At 39.2% G+C, this 20,051-nt stretch overlaps 1 long non-coding RNA gene and 1 other non-coding gene across 2 annotated transcripts; one reads left to right on the top strand and one right to left on the bottom strand.

Moving 5' to 3' along the window:
• Positions 1-10,329: 10,329 nt before the first annotated feature.
• TRNAE-CUC (transfer RNA glutamic acid (anticodon CUC)) lies at positions 10,330-10,401 on the bottom strand. Its single transcript has one exon. It is a non-coding gene; the product is annotated as a tRNA-Glu (tRNA).
• An 84-nt stretch (positions 10,402-10,485) lies between these two features.
• LOC147365708 (uncharacterized) lies at positions 10,486-13,846 on the top strand. Its single transcript, XR_015132318.1, has 3 exons — positions 10,486-10,665; positions 12,976-13,073; positions 13,595-13,846. It is a non-coding gene; the product is annotated as an uncharacterized LOC147365708 (long non-coding RNA).
• The last annotated feature ends 6,205 nt before the right edge of the window (positions 13,847-20,051 follow it).

Here is a 20,051-nt window from a genome sequence, read left to right as displayed (position 1 = left end):
TAAATAATTGCTTTCATATCATTATCCCAAAGACTTTATTCTAATATTATCATCCATTCCTTTTTATTTTAATTAGATATTGAACTGATAGAAAAAAAGTGTAACATATGTATGTTATAAATAACCAAATAAAAACTAATACTTGTGTACTCACCACCCAGATCAGCACTGCCAGTGCTTAGAAAGACTCCTGTGTGCCTGTGCACCTCTCATTTTATCCTTTCTCTGTTTTATCCATTAACCAGGCATACCCACTACCTTGTTTTTATGTATAGTTTACCATCCATGTACCTATCAGTGTGGCTTCCCTGATGGCCGAGATGGTAAAGAGTCTGCTGCAAAGCAGGAGACCTGGGTTCGAACCCTGGGTGGGGAAGATCTCCAGGAAAAGGAAATGGCACCCCCTCTAGTATTTCTGCCTGGGAAATCCCATGGACAGAGGAGCCTGCTGGGCTACAGGCCATGGGGTCAGGAAGAGTCGGACTCAACTGGATGACTAAGCACACATGTATATACATATCATTAAGCAATAGTTTGCATTTAGCATTTAAAACATCATATGAAATGATATCATTCTGTATTGGATTTGGGTTTGGAATTATACAGTATTTTTCTGCAATTCATCATGTTGATAAGAAAGGCTGTGACTCATTTGTTTTCACTACTCTGTAGTATTTCACTGAATGACTATACCACAATATATCTAGAGGTTGTACTCTTTTTTTTTACCTTTTTATTTTCTACTGGAGTATAGCGATTAACAATGTTGTTAATACAATAAAATTAACAATAATTAATAAAACAAATTATTAATTAACAAAATTAACAATTAACAATTGTTAATTAACAAAATTAATTAACAAAATTAATAAAATAATAAAATACAGTTTCTGTTGGAGCATAGCCGATTAACAATGTTGTGATAGTTTCAGGTATTTATGCCAAAGGAATTCAGCCATCATATACATGTATCCATTCTCCCCCAAATTCCTCTCTCATCCATGCTGCTGCATAACTAGTTCTTCTACTCTTGATGGATATTTAACTTGCTTCCAGTTTGGGTCTATTATGATGGTGCTACTGTGAACATTCTAGTATGTATCCTCTGGTGCTCACATGAAGATTTCTCCCAGGAGTTTGAATTGCTAGGTATGAGAACCTCCAAATTTACTAGATAATAAATTATTTTTCACTTATTTTATTGCACCAATTTATATTCCTACCACTAGTGTATACACATTTCAGTTCAGCGTCTTTAAAAGCGCTTAATATTGTTAGGTTTTCCTCCAGTTTTTATACTTTATGGGTATAAACTGAATCTCTTTTGTTTTAATTTGCATTTCTTGATGACACAAGAAGTCCATCCTTTTTTCAAATGTTTATTGATGACCCATGTTTCTTCTGAAAAGTGCCAGTTCTGATTTTGTGCCTCATTCTTTAATTTATCCACTCAAGAATCATTTTAATTGCTGCTATGTGCCAAGTACTGTCACTGTTTAGAGGATACAAAGATGACTATGATAATCCAAGTCTATGCCCCAACCAGTAATGCTGAAGAAGCTGAAGTTGAACAGTTCTGTGAAGACCTACAAAACCTTCTAGAACTAATACCCAAAAAAGATGTCCTCTTCGTTGTAGGGAACTGGAATGCGAAAGTAGGAAGTCAAGAGATACCTCGAATAACAGGCAAATTTGGCCTCGGAGTACAAAACGAAGCAGGGCAAAGGCTAATAGAGTTTTGCTAAGAGAATGCACTGGTCATAGCAAACACCCTCTTCCAACAACAGAGGAGAAGACTACACATGCACACTACACATATACCAGATGGTCAATACCGAAATCAGATTGATTATATTCTTTGCAACCAAAGATGGAGAAGCTCAATACAGTCAGCAAAAACAATACCAGAAGCTGACTGTGGCTCAGATCATGAAATCCTTATTGCCAAATTCAGACTTAAGTTGAATAAAGCACGGAAAACCACTAGACCATTCAGATATGACCTAAATCAAATCCCTTAACAATTATACAGTGGAAATGACAAATAGATTCAAGGCATTAGATCTGATAGAGTGCCTGAAGAACTATGGATGAAGGTTTGTGACACTGTACAAGAGGCAGTGATCAAGACCATCCCCAAGAAAAAGAAATGCAAAAAGGCAAAATGGCTGTCTGAGGAGGCCTTACAAATACTTGAGAAAAGAAGAGAAGCTAAAGGCAAAGGAGAAAAGGAAAAATATAAGCATCTGAATGCAGAGTTCCAAAGAATAGCAAGGAGAGATAAGAAAGCCTTCCTCAGTGATCAGTGCAAAAAAATAGAGGAAAACAACACTATGGGAAAGACTAGAGATCTCTTCAAGAAAATTAGAGATACCAAGGTAACATTTCATGCAAAGATGGGCTAGGTAAAGGACAGAAATGGTATGGACCTAACAGAAGCAGAAGATACTAAGAAGAGGTGGCAAGAATACACAGAAGAACTATATAAAAAAGATCTTCACAACCCAGATAACCATGGTGGTGTGATCACTCGCCTAGAGCCAGACATCCTTGAATGCAAAGTCAAGTGGGCCTTAGGAAGCATCACTATGAACAAAGCTAGTGGAGGTGATGGAATTCCAGTTGAGCTATTTCAAATCCTAAAAGATGATGCTGTGAAAGTGTTTCATTCAATATGCCAGCAAATCTGGAAAACTCAGCAGTGGCCACAGGACTGGAAAAGATCAGTTTTCATTCCGATCCCAAAAAAAGGCAATGCCAAAGAATGTTCAAACCACTGCACAATTGCACTCATCTCACATGCTAGCAAAGTAGTGCTCAAAATTCTCCAAGCCAGGCTTCATCAGTATGTGAACCATGAACTTCCAGATATTCAAGCTGGATTTAGAAAAGGCAGAGGAGCCAGAGATCAAATTGCCAACATTTGCTGGATCATGGAAAAAGCAAGAGAGTTCCAGAAAAGCGTCTATTTTTGCTTTATTGACTATGCCAAAGCCTTTGACTGTGTGGATCACAACAAATGGTGGAAAATTCTTAAAGAGATGGGAATACCAGACCACCTGACCTGCCTCTTAAGAAATTTGTATACAGGTCAGGAAGCAACAGTTAGAACTGGTCATGGAACAACAGACTGGTTCCAAATAGGAAAAGGAGTACGTCAAGGCTGTATATTGTCACCCTGCTTATTTAACTTCTATGCAGAGTACATCATGAGAAATGCTGGGCTGGAAGAAGCACAAGCTGGAATCAAGATTGCTTGGAGAAATAGTAACCTCAGAGATGCAGATGACACCACCCTTATGGCAGAAGGTGAAGAAGAACTGAAGAGCCTCTTGATGAAAGTGAAAGAGGAGAGTGAAAAAATTGGCTTTAAACTCAAAATTCAGAAAACTAAGATCATGGCATCTGGTCCCATCACTTCATGGCAAATACATGGGGAAACAATGGAAACAGTGACAGACTTTATTTTGGGGGGCTCCAAAATCACTGCAGATGGTGACTGCAGCCATGAAATTAAAAGACACTTGCTCCTTGGAAGAAAATCTATGACCAACCTAGAGAGCATATTACGAAGCAGAGACATTACTTTGTCAACAAAGGTCCATCTAGTCAAAGCTATGGTTTTTCCAGTAGTCATGTATGGATGTGAGAGTTGGACTATAAAGAAAGCTGAGTGCCGAAGTTCAAGAAGTTCAAAAAGCTGATGCTTTTGAACTGTGGTGTTGGAGAAGACTCTTGAGAGTCCCTTGGACAGCAAGGAGATCCAATCAGTCAGTTTTAAAGGAAATCAGTCCTGAATATACACTGGAAGGACTGATGCTGAAGCTGAAACTCCAGTACTTCGGCCACCTGATGCGAAGAAGCGATTCATTGGAAAAGACCCTGATGCTGCTTAAGGTGGAAGGCGGGAGGAAAAGTGGATGACAGAGGATGAGATGGTTGGATGGCATTACCTACTCAATGGACGAGAGTTTGAGTAGGCTCTGGGAGTTGTTGATGGACAGGGAAGCCTTTCGTCCTGCAGTTCATGGGGTCGCAAAGAGTCGGACACGACTGAGCAACTGAACTGAACTGATGACATAGAGCCTGTCCTCATGAAGTGCCTGACTTTCTATCACTTCATTGCCTTCAGGGATCTAACTAATTATCAAGACCAAGAAAACAACAATAATTTGAAGCACAATTCTGTGATTATCATTTTAGAAGACAAGTATGTTTTATGAACTCTGACTTCAAGGAATTTACAAAGTCATAACTTACACAGAACAATAGAAAATTATTGGAAGTACTATATATTATTGTTATATATTATAAAAATTGAGAGAATGTAATGAGCAGAAAAAATAATTGATCAAGTGTGTCCATAGTTGAAACAAATTGTTTTTGTTTTATGTAACTAATGTAAAAACATTTTTTTATATAGCCTACTCATTAAAGGAGGAAAATGGAAAAAAAAAAAGAACCATTTTTATTTAAGTCAATAATAGTGATTTACATGGAGATGTGGCAAAGATTAGTTTTAATTAAATAAAAATTAAACTGAAGAAAAAAGCACTTTCACAAATCAATATGTTTATTTAAAAATTGCAAGTATGCTGTGTTTTCTATTAAACTTATTTCTTGATAAGATTTCCCCAAGTTTTTAGGGAATTTGGTAGCTTCCAGTAAGCAGCTGCTAGAGTTGACTCTAACTAAAGTTGTAATATGTAGAGTTCAATTGTACATTTGAAAGAGAACCTTAAATACTTTCTTTTTCTTTCTATGGAACACCCCCCATGAACCACCCTATTTGTAAAGACTGCTCCAAAGAACACTCCATAGTATGACCAGAAAATTGGTTGTCACTAGAGAATCTTAAAGAATACACAACTTAGGCTGGGCAAGTCCAGGTTGGAATCCTGGTTGCCTGACATAATTGTGGACTTTAAGTTACAAACTTTCTAAATTTCCTAAACTACAAACCAAGGATTATTATGAGAATTGATTCTAATATTGTGGATAAAGTGCTTAGTTCAGCATTCAAAACCATAACTTACACATAACTTAATAGCAAATTATTAAACACACTATTGTGTTAAATATGTCATAGAAATTCATAGAAATAATTTAGAAATCATCTGAAAGAACCTAGTAGCAATAGCCATTATTCAGGATGATGCAGTTGAATTCTTTTTCTACTTTCTGCTCTCAGTGAAAATATAAAGGTGTGATTCATAAAAAACGTATTATAAGGGGTTAGGTTTTAAGTGAAGATCCTGCAACCTACTTGGCTCAACTGATCAGTTAATTCATTCATTTACCACCAACCATATGTCAGGCACTGTACTAGATGCTGTTGGAAGTCCCCCAGCCCTGCCCCCGCACCCTTGGTTACTTTCAGACATCCTTATAATTTTAGAATTTGTCAGCCTGAGCCAAGGTCCATCTTTGGGTGAATGATGATTATTTAAAGAAAGCAATTTGACAGAAATACATCTTTTGGTACACAGCAAATAACCCTTGCTATGTTTTGTGCACATTAACTAATTTCTATTCCTTTACCCTTAAGAAACCTCTTCATATGTGGAGTATTTCTGCAGACAGTCCTTCAGCTTTTCCCCACTCTTCAAAAAGCAAGAAATGGAGTAAACCATCTCTGCAAAGCAGCAACGTTGTGCTCTGTGTAGGTTGTGTGTTTTTTATTTTTTAATTGGTGGAAAATTGCTTTACAATGTTGTGTTGATTTCTGGCATATGACAGTGTGAATCAGTCATAATTATATATGTATCCCCTTCCTCCTGAGCCTCCCTTCCCTCCCTACATCCCATCCCTCAAGTTCATCACAGAGCACCAAGCATGCTCCTTGTATTAATACGGCAACTTTCCACTATTTTACACCTGGCAGTATATATATGTCGATGCTACTTTCTCAGTTCTCGCCACCCTCACTTTCCCCTGCTGTGTCCACAAGTCTTTTCTCTACTAGGTTCATCAGTATCATTTTTCCAGATCCATATATATGTGTTAATATCCGATACTTGTTTTACTCTTTCTGACTTACTTCACTCTGTATACGAGGCTTCAGGTTCATCCACCTCACTACAACTGACTGACATTTTTTCCTTTTTATGGCTGAGTAATATCCCATTGTATATAAGTACTGCATCTTCTTTATCCATTCATCTGTCACTGAACATCTAGGCTGCTTCCGTATCCTGGCTATTGTAAATATGTGATATTTTTGTGTCTAAATCACAATATCATGTATAAAAACTGACAAAAATAGCAATAAAATAGATAAAATGCAATTAAAATGATTCTAACCATAATCAAAGAAAATAAAATTCCATTAAAAAATAAACCAAGCAAGAGAAATGTGCTGTTGCTATCAGTGACTACCCTACAATCTCCAGGGTCTTTCTTCTTTGACTTCCTTGATCCTAACTTATCCTGACTCTGCTCCTTCAGAATTTCCTCTTTATTCTCCCCTAGTTAGTCCTGCAAACCTCAGCTCTTCTTTTTTGCTGCATTCAGTCTCTTGGTGTGCATCTCCATTCTTGAGTGTTCCGTTCTCACTTCAAAGCTGAGTCTCCTCTGAATCTATCATTAGTCAAAAAAATGTCAACCTACGTTCAGGACAGCTTCACTTGAAGACTTCTCTTTAGTCCAAACCCAAAGGCAACTTGACTTCCTGCTGTGCCTCGATCCGAATCAGCACCCTTTCATAGGCCATATCAAAACCTTAGTCACTTTCTCCTTTGATTCCTACTCAACTGTGTTAGACAGTCTTACTGCCCTTTCTTATCTATGCCTAGATCAGTGACTGACAGGGAGTGAAAATTTCGTAAGTGCTTGCTAAACCAATGAATGAATGGATGACAACAACTCTGTGAAGCGTGCATGGGAGCTAGTAGCAACTCCATTGTGCAGGTAAAGATCCAGAGGCTCAGAGAAGCTGAGTCACTCTCCCAAGGTAGAGTGAGTGAGTGAGTGAAGTCGCTCAGTCGTGTCCAACTCTTTGCAACCCCATGGGCTGTAGCCCACCAGGTTCCTCCGTCCATGGAATTTTCCAGACAAGAATACTTGAGTGGGTTGCCATTTCCTTTTCCAGGGGATCTTCCCAACCCAGGGATCGAACCTGGGGATCCTTCATTGGAGGCAGATGCTTTACCATCTGAGCCACCAGGGAATAATCAAGATAACTCAGCTGCTATTGACAGACAAGATTAATTCAGTCTCTGGCTCCTGAACAGGAGTGCTTTCTGTGCTTTCCTAAGACCTCTCTGTCTTCTCAGTATTTGCTCTTCTGTGACATCTAGTTGTTGATAGGTTTGCTGTCTCTTTCTAACACTAGTTCAGACCTTCAGCATGTATTGCATGTGTGTGCTAGTGGCTTCAGTCGTGTCCGACTTTTTGCGACCCTATGGACTGTAGCCCACCAGGTTCCTCTGTCCTTGGGATTCTCCAGGCAAGAATAATGGAGTGGATTGCCCTGCCCTTCTCCAAAGGATCTTCCCAACCCAGGGATCGCACTTGTGTCTCTTAGTTTCCACATTGCCAGGCAGGTTCTTTACGACTTGTGTCACCTGGAAAGCCCCATTTAAAGCTATGGCCTCCTAAATAGACTTACTTCCTGTGGTCTGGCTTCCATTGATCTATGCAGCACCCAAAAGCCATGTCTTACCACGGGTCTTTGCTTAATTTCCTTGATAATTCTCCTTGACATTTCCAACCTTTCTGCAATATCCTATTCTCTTCATTGCTACTTCCTTCTTAAATTTCTTTGATCTGCTTATAAACTCTCTTACTGCCCCTTTGGTGTTTCCTTCATAGTATTCTACTTCTTCCCATTCTCCTATAATATATTTTCACTTGGTTCATTCCTTGGTTTTCTGTCCTTTTTATAGATTCTCTTTTTGAAAGAGAGCCCACATCTTGTCAAACTTCTAAGCTAATAGCTCCAAAATCCCTTACCTTCCTAAGTGCCTTCCTGTTTTTCCAACCACCATTTAGCTGTGCTGCCTCTATTGGGATCAAAGTGGACTTATTTCTCTTCTGAGTCTGTTTCCCCACCTCAACCTCCTAATCACATTTCAGGCCACTCCAACTTTACTAACCACACAGAACACAACTTCCAGAGCCATTACTGCTTCCTCCCTATTATTCTTAAGCTTTTCTGTCCTGTCGAATACCTAGGCTTGTTGCATTCCCTTTGTGACTCTGTAGCTTGTCTTCAACCCACTCCAGTACTCTTGCCTGGAAAATCCCATGGGCGGAGGAGCCTGGTAGGCTGCAGTCCATGGGGTCGCTAAGAGTCAGGCACGACTGAGCGACTTCACTTTCACTTTTCCCTTTCATGCATTGGAGAAGGAAATGGCAACCCACTCCAGTGTTCTTGCCTGGAGAATCCCTGGGATCAGGGAACCTGGTGGGCTGCCGTCTATGGGGTCGCACAGAGTCGGACACGACTGAAGCGACATAGCAGCAGCAGCAGCAGCAGCAGCTTGTCTTCAGGTCCTCCATAATGTGGTTACACTAACCTGCCTGACCTGGACCTGCACTGTTCCCTGGCACAGGTGCCCTTCTATGGCCAGCCTGGTGCAGCCACCCTTGGTGTAGATGCCAGGCTTTGGAGCTCCTAAGGTTAAACGCTCCCTTTCTCAGGCTTTCCAGATCCTCTAGGTTATTTGGTTAACCAGTGTTCAGTTCTATTTTCATTCTTGTATCCACTTCCTTCTCCCTTTCCTCACCACGTACTTCAATTATTTGAAGTACCTTTGTTGTTGTTTAGTCACTAAGTCCTGTCCCACTCTTTTGCGACCCCATGGACTGTAGGCCGCCAGGCTCCTCTATCCATGAGATTTCCCAGGCAAGAATACTGGAGTGGGTTGCCATTTCCTTGTCCAGGCGATCTTCCCTGCCCAGGGGTGGAACCTGTGTCTTCTGCATTGGAAGCTGGATTCTTTACCACTGAGCCACACCACACAGCAAACTGTTGAGAAACGGTGCCTTTGTTGTTGTTGTTGTTAATGTCAACAATAATAACAAATATATTTGTGTCTTAAATCCTTCATGAAACACTCCTTAAACCCTTCTGCTTTTTCCAACCCCTGGGCCAAACATTTTCATCTTCCAAACCAGTCTCAGCACAGATTAAAGGTAAGTAAGACAAAGCTATGAAACTCCAGTACTTTGGCCACCTCATGTGAAGAGTTGACTCATTGGAAAAGACTCTGATGCTGGGAGGCATTGGGGGCAGGAGGAGAAGGGGATGACAGAGGCTGAGATGGCTGGATGGCATCCCTGACTCGATGGACGCGAGTTTGGGTAACCTCCGGGAGTTGGTGATGGACAGGGAGGCCTGGCCTGCTGCGATTCATGGGGTCGCAAAGAGTCGGACACGACTGAGCGACTGAACTAAACTGGACTGAAGACAAAGCCATAGGAGCTGTAATCAAGCTCTTAGTTTATTTCTATGCTACTGTGAAATTTCAGGCTTAACATGAAATGGTTTAAAAAAAAAACACAGTAGCTTAAAAAATAGCAAAGATTAGAATGATTTTGAAATTTCTAGATTAAAAAAATGTAATGTCTATATATTAATAGCACCATTTTATCTTCTTTTTGATGCCAGCGTTTCCATATTTTCTTTTGTGGAACCCCAAGAGTCTTTCTTTGTCTATATGATAAATCTATAGGGAACTGACACACTGGAGGCAAGAAATTTGTCATATTTGTGTGAATGTCTTTGAGAAAAGTTAAAATAAAACAGGTAAAATAATTAACCATAATGGTTAGGTATAAGAGTGGTAAGAGGAAATATAAAACAATTACTTGGTAATTAACCAACAACATCCCTCAAAAAAGATCTTAAAGGAGAACAGGATAAGAACAGTTCAACTATATGCAATCTACAAAACACATAATCCAAATATATGAAACGTGACTCTTAGTATGATGTATAATAGAGAGAATCCCTCCTAAAATTATTTTCCTCCTCTTCTTAGTCAAAGGAAACTCCAAATGAACAAGGCTCAATAAATTAATGTTTGTATACACATCCAAATTATCTTCCAAAGCTGGAAAATGCAATTTTATAAGTGGCTTAAGTTGTCTTTAGAGTATTTTAAAATCAGAGATCACTTTGTTGTTTGATTGCAATTATCTGTTAAAAGGTATGGTGTATTTTAAGTCTTAGGTTTAGTAATATTAAAAAAGAAACGGATTGAATTTTTATAGTGGAAAAAAAAATCGGTAACAACTATAGTAGGAGAGAAATCAGTAACTCGAAACAGCAATAACGGGGAGAAAAAAAAAAAAAAATTCAGTAACGCGACTAAAAACACATATTTCCCTGACCGGGAATCGAACCCGGGCCGCGGCGGTGAGAGCGCCGAATCCTAACCACTAGACCACCAGGGAACTTGACTTAGCTTTCACTCCTGGCGCATTTGGTTCTTTAAAAGTCTCTACGTAAACCGGACCAATGGCGGGAAAGATTGTTGACTTTAAACCCTGCCTACTTCTTTCTTGTTTCGGATTTCAGATTCTGAAACTACAGCAAACTCTCAGCGCTCTTAGGCTAGCTCCGCGACGGCTCCCAAGGCCGGAGACTCCAAATCGAATCCTCTTCGGACTGCCACGCTGCAAAAGACGTCCTGGGATTGTATTCCAATTACATGACGTGTAAATATCTATACCTGGACAATGTTAAAAGAACTGTCCAGAACCTTGTATTTGCTTTATTATTTTCGAAGTCATTTAGCTCCTCCTTCTAAATCTAATCTCTTTAGGTATATGTCTTTCTGTCTTTCCTTCTCACGCAGTTGTTAAAATCCCACTACATTTTTTACGAAATGGAACGTTTGATTGCCGCGGGCGGAGAGCGTTTCCCGGTATAGAGCTCGGTGCGACCCTGCACACGACCTTGGCACAGAGCACATGCGGGGTAAACGTGGACGATGAAGGGCTTCGTGGCCTTTTAGGACGCGACTGTTTTATTTATTGGGGGGTCAGATTAACGAAGCTAGGACGGCTGCGGATGTCTTGCTTAGTGAAGAACCCGGGCCTGTACACTCGGGTCCAAGTAAACCGTTTTGCACTGTGCTCCCATTGCCTCCTATTTTTCAAACTGTTATTATCTGGGCAGTTACTTCACTTCTTGTTATGTCGAGAAAAGGCCAGGGAATGATGCAAGTACCAAAGGAATCAAGAAACCTTCCAGCGCAGCCTCAGTTCAGAATCCCTCATGAAATAGGAGCAGAAGGCAATCGCATGTAACTCAGCTTTGAAAGTGCCAACCGTTCAGTTGGACTGATGTAACCCAAGAGACCCCGCTCCGCTGCAAGATGGAAGGAGGCTTAAGTAAAACAGATATAAATTTGTAATGAACTTGCTCGCAACATCCGGCGCCGCTGTGAATTACAGCCTTCGCCCATCACCGTAGACTTCAGAATTTGTTCTTGTTTTCAGCAATTCAGAAATGGAGTTTACATTCTTGATAAAATTTGTCAAAAATTATTTAATAATACGCAAACAGGAAGATTAAAATGACTTAATAAATAAAGATGGAAGCATCACCAGAAGAAATTTCTAAACGTAATCACTATATTTTAGATGGGACCCACACTCCTTTCCTGTATCAAGGAATTTTTCGGAAATCGGGCGCTGTAGGTGGAGCCCTTAGTCTTAATTGGGGATTTTCAGAACTTACAATGTTAAGTATCTGGTTTTGGATAAAAAGATAAAGCAGATATTACTTTTAGAATAATTTTAAGTTGTAATAGGTTTGGTGACAATCTTGTACAAAGCGGTAGAAAGAGTACAAGAAACATCATCCCTCTTTCATCTTGTAATCACTCCACGTTTTCTGTCCAGAGCTGACCATTGTTAACAGTTTCTTCTGTATCCTCCTGGAAATTGTCTGTGCTATTTTAAATTGTTTTTATTTTCTATTTCCTAGAAATATCTATTTCTTTCTCCTCAAACTTTTTATCTTGAAACATTCCAAACCTACAGAAAACTGCAAGTATAGAACAATAAACACACATATACCCCTTCATCCATCTTGTGCTAATTTAGTGGTACGCGCATCCACTGTGTGACTTGTGCACTGAAATGTGACTAGTAAGAGTTGAGGTGTTCTATAGTTGTTGAATGAATACTGGATTTTTAAGCCTTTGTATGGAAAAAAATGTAAACACTCATTAATAGTTGAGTACATTTTAAATGCTAATTGAATATATGAATTAAAATATTATTAAAACTTAAATTATTAATATTAATTTATCTTTATTTTTTGTTTTTAATGTAGCTGATGAAATATTTAAAATTATATTTATAGCTTGCATTATATTCTAATTTATAGTACTAATCTAGATTCAACAGTTGTCAATATTTTGCCCAAGAAAGCAATGGCACCCCATTCCAGTACTCTTGCCTGGAAAATCCCATGGACAGAGGAGCCTGGTAGGCTGCAGTCCATGGGGTTGCTAAGAGTCAGACATGACTGAGTGACTTCACTTTCCCTTTTCCCTTTCATGCATTGGAGAAGGAAATGGCAACCCACTCCAGTGTTCTTGCCTGGAGAATCCCAGGGACAGGGGAGCCTGGTGGGCTGCTGTCTATGGGGTCGCACAGAGCCGGACAGACTGAAGCAACTTAGCAGCAGCAGCAGCAGCAATATTTTGCCATGTTTACTTTCTGTTGGTCTTTTTTCTGAACCATTTGAGGGTAGTTGCAGACACCATGATACTTTACTTTGAAATACTACACCTAAGAACAAGCTGTACACTTATCACACTTGGGGAATTTGAATTTTATACAATATTATTTATTATACAATTCATAGTGAAATTTTCCAATTGTCTGACACCTTTTATATTTTTTTGTTTTTATCCAGGGTCCACTCAAGGATTATACATTGTATTTGTCTTGTTTCTGTAGTCTTCTTCCTTTAATCTGAAACAATTTTCCAATTTTTTTTTTTTTTTACAGCACTGAATGCTGCTGCTAAGTCACTTCAGTCATGTCCGACTCTGTGCGACCCCATAGACAGCAGCCCACCAGGGTCCCCCGTCCCTGGGATTCTCCAGGTAAGAACACTGGAGTGGGTCGCCATTTCCTTCTCCAAAGCATGAAAGTGAAAAGTGAAAGTGAAGTCACTCAGTCATGTTTGACTCTTAGCAACCCTATGGACTGCAGCCTACCAGGCTCCTCTGTCCATGGGATTTTCCAGGCAAGAGTACTGGAGTGGGGTGCCATCGACAGCAGTGAATAGTGGAGGACAATTGCTTCAGAAAGTCCTTCAGTTTAGACAAGTATTTCTTTTGTCAGACAACTACCTTAAGTGATGTGTTATTCTCAGTACGTTACATCATAATTCAAATAATGCTGATGTGTTATCTCTAATGGTAATTGTGGTAGGCAGGATAATGAACCCCACAGAGATGTCCCTGTCCTAAGCTCCAGAACACATGGATATTACTTCATGTAACAGTAGGAATTTTGCAGGTGTGATTAAATTAAGGAATTTGGGAGAGAGGGAGAGAGGAGATTATCCTGGATTTTACCTGGGTGGGCCCAGAATCATGACCAGGGGTCCTTTTAAATCCAGAAGGACATCCAGGGATGTGATCCCAAGAAGACTCAACCAGCCTTTTCTGGCTTTGAAAGTGGAGGAAGAGGCCCATGAGCTAAGGAATGCAAGGGGCCTCTAGAAGCTGAAGAAGGCAAGGGAAAGGTTCTCCCCCAGAGCTTCCGGAAAGAAAACAGCTTTGCCAACAAACACCTGGATTTTAGCCTAGTGAGACCCATGTCAGAATTCCGGACTCCAGAACTGTAAGATAATAAATTTGTGATGTTGTAAGCCAGGAAGTTTGTGGTGATTTTTTTCACAGCACCAGTAGGAAACAAACACAGTAGTAAGCTGGATCATTTGGTGAAGGTATGTGCTATATTTCTCCATTGTAAAGTTACCCTTTACACTTGTAATGAACAAATTAAAAAAAAAAAGCAAACATCACCCATGGGAGTAATACTTTGAAAATGTATGAATTTTCTCTTCCCCTGCAAAATCTCACCCAATGGCTTTAGCATCCACTGATGATCCTTGCATGAATCAGTTACTACTGTGGTGACTGCAAAGCGGTGTTATTTTATCATTCTCATGGAAAGAACTTTGCTTTCTCTCCTCCGTTATTTATACAATAACAGTTTGGACTCACATTCTTTTTTTATTTTTGTGTTTTTAGTCAATGTGTTATAATCTACTGCTGTCATTATTCACTTAATAATTAAACTGTCCTAAATATGGCCACAATGAGTCCCTTTAAGCTTTCTCCTCTATTCTTTCAACATGTTCCTGTAAATTTCTTAGCATTTATTTGCTTTCTGACATAAGGTAGTCCAGGCACACCCAATACTTTGTAAATGATTTGGAATATTAACACCTTTAATGCTTATATCTTTTTAAATTTCCTTGTTTAAATTGTTACATAAGAATGGGCATCCTCCACATACTTTTCTGTAACCTTTTTATTAATTTCTTTTGAAAGGTGTCCATTCTTTACATAGTTTTTTGATTATTTTATTAACTGAATTGTATTCCATTGTATAGATATTTTATCAAAGCAGTTTTATATCATTGGCCATGTAGATTATTTTCAATTTATTGCTGTTAAAGTACTACAGCAAATAACCTTGGCCTGACATAATTTGGCATTTATTTTTTATTGATTAATTGACCCACAAATGACTTACCTTATAGAGTGCCAATTTCTAGCTGGAAAATGTTATATATTGGAAAAAAAATCATGGTATCCTGCTCAAATTCAGTTCTAGTTATAATTTATGGATAACTCAGTTTTTCACTTTGATTTCAAACTGATTCAGCTATTCTTTTTCTGTTCATTAATTTGTTGATTTGCTGAACAAATATTTACTGACGATCTAATATATGTTAGTCACTATGTTAGGCATAGGATGCCTGATCTTGAAGTTTAGTCTGTCAGGGTTCAAGTAAACAAGCAATTACAGTTAGTAGAGTAGTGGGTAATATTGATAAAAGAAGCATTTGGCTGTACTTCAATTTAATAAGTTCATTTAATAGATCATCAATGTACCATTTATCAACATATTTTGCTGATAGGAATGTAAAATGGTACAACCACTTTGGAAAATATCTTGGCAGTTTCTTATAAAACTAAGTATGCACATAATATAATGACCCAGTCAGTTGTACCCTTAGGCACTTATACCAGAAAAGTGAAACCTTATGTTCACATAAAATCTGCACACAAGTGTTTATAGCAGCTTTATTCATAATAACCTAAAACTGGAAGCAACTGAAACATCCTTCAGTGGATGAATGGTTAAACTGTGGTACACCCACACAGTGAAATATTTATTTAAAAAAAACTATTGATACCTATATCAACTTGGATAAATCTCAAGGGAATTATGCTGAATGGGGAAAAAAAAAAGACAATACAAAAGGTTATATACTATAGATTCCATTTATATAGAATTTTTTTTGAAAGTATATAGATGGGGACAGATTAGTGATTTACAGGAATTAGATGCGGTGGGGAGGAAGATGGAGGTGATGGTAAAGGGCAGGTGTGGCACCTTTGTGGGAATGATAGACTGGTCCTATATCTTACTGTGTGTAGAAGGATCTGTACTGATGATAAAATGTATAGAAATCACACACACATACATAAACACACAGAGGCAATGAGCTCTAAAGATTAAATCAGCGCCATTTTCTGGTTTTCATAGAGTACTGTAGTTACACAAGATGTTATCTTTGGGGGATAAATAGGGGAAAACCCGGGCCTTCCCTGTACATTTTTTGCAACTTTTTATGAATCTCTAATTATTTCCTTTGAAAAACTCCCTTTTCAGCTTGAAAAAAGTGAAAGGGTTAGTTGCTTAGTCGTGGCTGACTCTTTATGACCCCATGGACTATAGCCTGCCAGGCTCCTCTCTGTCCATGGAATTCTCCAGGCAAGAATACTGGGGTGGGTGGCCATTCCATTCTCCAGGGTATCTTCCCAACGCAGGGATGGAACCCGGGTCTCCTGCATTGCAGGAAGATTCTTTAGCATCTGAGCCACCGGGGAAGTCCCCTTTTTAGCTTACCGCACTGTAAATTTGACTCAAATAAGTCCAAACAACAGTCACCACTTAACATCACTTTGAATTTAGGGCTTCATTTCAGAATTTTAAATTATATCTTAAATAATTATCTTAGCACTATGTTATTTAAACTAGTTTTTCAGAAATTAAATTGAAAAATATAATGAATTCTTATATTTGGGCTTATTCTAAATAATCAGCCATAAGTTCTGCTCGCTAACAGGCACCCAGACAGCAATTCATTGCTATATATGTCAGTATTTCTTTCTCAGTGTGCTCTGGCAGGCTCTTCCTCTTTTAAAATGACAAGAAAATTTCCCCCTCCTCTTTAGACACGATTTCTACCTCCTCTTTATAACAAGCTGAGAAAAGCCCTGAACCTAGGTGGACCCACAAAAGAAGCTGTTTGCATTCTCCTCTAAACTCAAGATAGTTATCTATAATATTCTGGACCAATGACCCCAGTTGTGAAAAAGAGCCACTGCCTTCAACACTGTTAAACAGTGAACTCTAATCTGCATCTTTAGGTCCAAGTTAACTTTCCAACAGACCTCCCAGAGGTAGTATTTCCCTCCTACGGAACTCCTGTGTCTCAACCAGCCTAAGGCAGATGTGTGAAAGCAGATATGTTTTTCTCTTTGTGCTAGAAAAAGCAGGATTGGTTTAACCACTAGAGAATGAACTGTCTTAGTGCTGGTAGATTAAATTTACTACCCAGTAAAAAAATCTCTTCTTTTCCAGAGAATACTCCCATAGAAGTTTCAGGTCTTTCTGTGGTTGTGAGCTCATTCCTTACCAGGGGGGCTTTCATTTTGACAAAGTGCTGCAGCAGTATTTGCCTCTGTTTCTGGAATTCCCGTTTCATGAGAGGTTACTAGTATTGTGGTTAGAAGCAGATGCACTGGTCATACTTCATTACAAAACTATTCTTGGATAGCTATGTAAGAAAAATACAGAACACATTTGCAGTAATGGTTGCTATTATTTGGTGATGTTCCCTTAGCTGTGGAATTCCTACTCACTCCTCTGGAAAGTCCCTTGGGAGAACACCTGATGCCTGAACTCCGGGATAGGGGTCCCATTATCCCATTCCTACCCTGAGGGGCAAAAAAGAGGTGGGCAAGCGACTCTCTTTTCTTCCTTTAAGAGCTGAAAAAAAATCTCTGCTTCTATTTGCTCCAAAGTCTCATCATACAGGGTTCTTTACCCCAGGAAAAGCGACATGACAGTTCTACCTAAATTGTTCTAGAATGGCCTCTAACCTGCAATAGAGATGGAAAAGTCTGTTTTCATATTTAATCGAGGCCCTCAAAGACATAAAATCAGTGTTGCCTTATAATTTCTCATCAACTCAGTGTCTACCAAGCACTTTCTATTACCCAAGTACAGTGAGGAGTGCTAAGGGTATAATTTAAAAAAAAAAAAAAACTCTTATAATAACGTATATTGCTGTAAAAGTACCTTTCTTGGAAGTTGTGTTCCAGAATTTAGTCTAAACATCATTCATGGATTATCTCATGTAATTCCTATTGTTTTTGCTGTTGTTTAGTTGCTAATTTGTGTCTGACTCTGGATTGCAAGGAGATCCAACCAGTCAATCTTAAAGGAAATCAGTCCTGAATATTCATTGGAAGGATTGATGCTGAAGCTGAAACTCCAATACTTTGGCCACCTGATTCGAAGAACTGACTCATTGGGAAAGACCCTGATGCTGGGAAGGATTGAAGGCGGGAGGAGAAGGGGTGACAGAGGATGGTTGGATGGTATCACTGACACAATGGACATGAGTTTGAGTAGGTTCTGAGAGATGGACAGGGACGCCTGGCGTGCTGCCATCCACGGGGTCGCAAGACTGAGTGACTGAACTAAACTTGTGACTCAGTGGACTGTAGCCTGTCAGGTTCTTTTGTCCATGGGATTTGCCAGGCAAGAATACTGGAGTGGGTTGCCATTTCCTTCTTCAGGGTGTTTTTCTGACCCAGGGACTGAACCTGCTTCTCCTGCATTGACAGGTGGATTCTTTACCACTGAGCCACCTGGGAAGCCCTTAATCCCTGTGTGTGTTGTGCTGTGCTTAGAAGCTCAGTCGTTTCCAACTCTTTGTGACTCCATAGACTGTAGCCCGCCAGGCTCATCTGCCCAGAGGGATTCTCCAGGCAAGAACACTGGAGTGGGTTGCCACGCCCTCTTCCAGCAGATCTTCCCAACCCAGAGATCAAACCCAAGTCTCCCACATTGCAGGTGGATTCTTTACCATCTGAGCCACCAGGGAAGCCCTATATCAATCCCGATATTTGTTACTGTTATCATTTGCCTTTTACAGATAACAGCAACAGAAGTTAAATTATTTACCCAAGGTAAGCATGTGATGGAGCTGAAGTCTGAAGTCAGAGCCTGAAATCTTAGAGATTACCCTGTTAAGAAGTACACATTCTACTGAGGTTTGATTTGTACTGTACTAAGATTTCCCAAATAAGTTTATATACTATATCTTTTATTTCAATTAAAATTTCACTTTCTATTTAGAGCAGTGCTGTCCAAAAGGATTTCTTGAAATAATGGAAATTTCTATTCTCTGCTGTCCAATGAGTCGTCTCTAGCCATGCATAGCTCTTTAGCACTTGAAATGTGGCTAGTGGAATGAAAAACTACATTTTAAATTTAGTTTAAATTTAAATAGGCACATGTGGCTAGTGGGAACTGTATGAGACAGCACAGATCTAGAGCATAAGGAAATGGTTTATTTCTTTGGATTTCTCTGTAAAGACAAGGCTTAGGCAAATCAGTAAACGTCAAGTAAATGAAAAAACAATAGTTAAGGGGGAATTTTCTCCCTCTTTAAACTGAAGGGCAGAAGTCTTTATTCTACCGAAACTTTCACTGTAATAAAATGTTATAATAAGCATGTGAGGTAGCCTGTAGTTCTAGAGCAGTTCATGAAGATAGTAAAGAGGATCCTTAAATTAGAAGCAATGTTTTTGAGAGGCAGAGAAACATTTTATAATTGATGGTTAGTACTTTTAAAATATGTTTGTCTAATAAAAAAAGATCGCTGTTTTTTTCTTGACAAAATCTGGGGTCCATAGAAAGAAAAACAAAAGGGGATTCTTGGTGGAAGGTTGGAAACAGTCCAGAATTGCAACTCAAGGGACATTTCCTGCACAAACTACAATCTAAAGCAGACCTCTTAACAAATGTTGTTAAGAGTAAGCAACTGCCAAACCTCACTGGGTGACTTCATTCTTTCACTTATTCATCACATATATACATATGTTAGTCAAGTTGTTCTGAATATGGGGCAAAATATCATGAATAATAATAGGTACTTTTGAAAATAAAATGGGGCTCTCGATCAAATCAGTCTCTGGATGTAACCGAGGCTTGTGGCCTGTGTTTCCTGACCCATACACAACACAGGTCCTACCCCACTGGATGTCTACGTACTCAGAAGAATTCATCTTAAAAGTTTTATCACGATTTTACCACAGCTTGTACTGCTATGGAATGTGTCTTTGCCAGTTTTTACATTAATCTTAGATTTCAAAAACATCAAAGAAGTGTGAGAGCCTCTCAGTTTCTCTGGAGGTCCCAAACCTCTTCTGATTCAATGAAATCAGCTCTTTAAATTGCAGGAGCCTTATTTTCCCTTGGAAGTCATTTACAAATAACATAATGCCTAAAGAAAAAAAAAAAGAGGAAAATTTCCAATTCCTCACATTCAAAGCAAAAAGATGTAAACCCGAGGTCCAGTTTTATACATGCTCAGTGCAGAATTGGGTAATTATTCCATATTTTGCAAGACAGTATAACGTGACCAGTTGCAACTGAAATTCCAAAGCCATCTCTGTGAAATGCTTCGCTTGTCTTTCATGAGAGGCTGTTACAGCATAAGCAGCAACAAGCCAGCGGAGGCTGCTATCTCTTGGGCCTGT

The sequence above is a fragment of the Bos grunniens genome, chromosome 9, assembly GCF_055505025.1.
Source record: "Bos grunniens cultivar Pamir isolate PY7600 chromosome 9, Bosgru_T2T1.0, whole genome shotgun sequence".
NCBI classification, from domain to species: Eukaryota; Metazoa; Chordata; class Mammalia; order Artiodactyla; family Bovidae; genus Bos; species Bos grunniens.
This window is presented reverse-complemented; position numbering and strand designations above follow the sequence as displayed.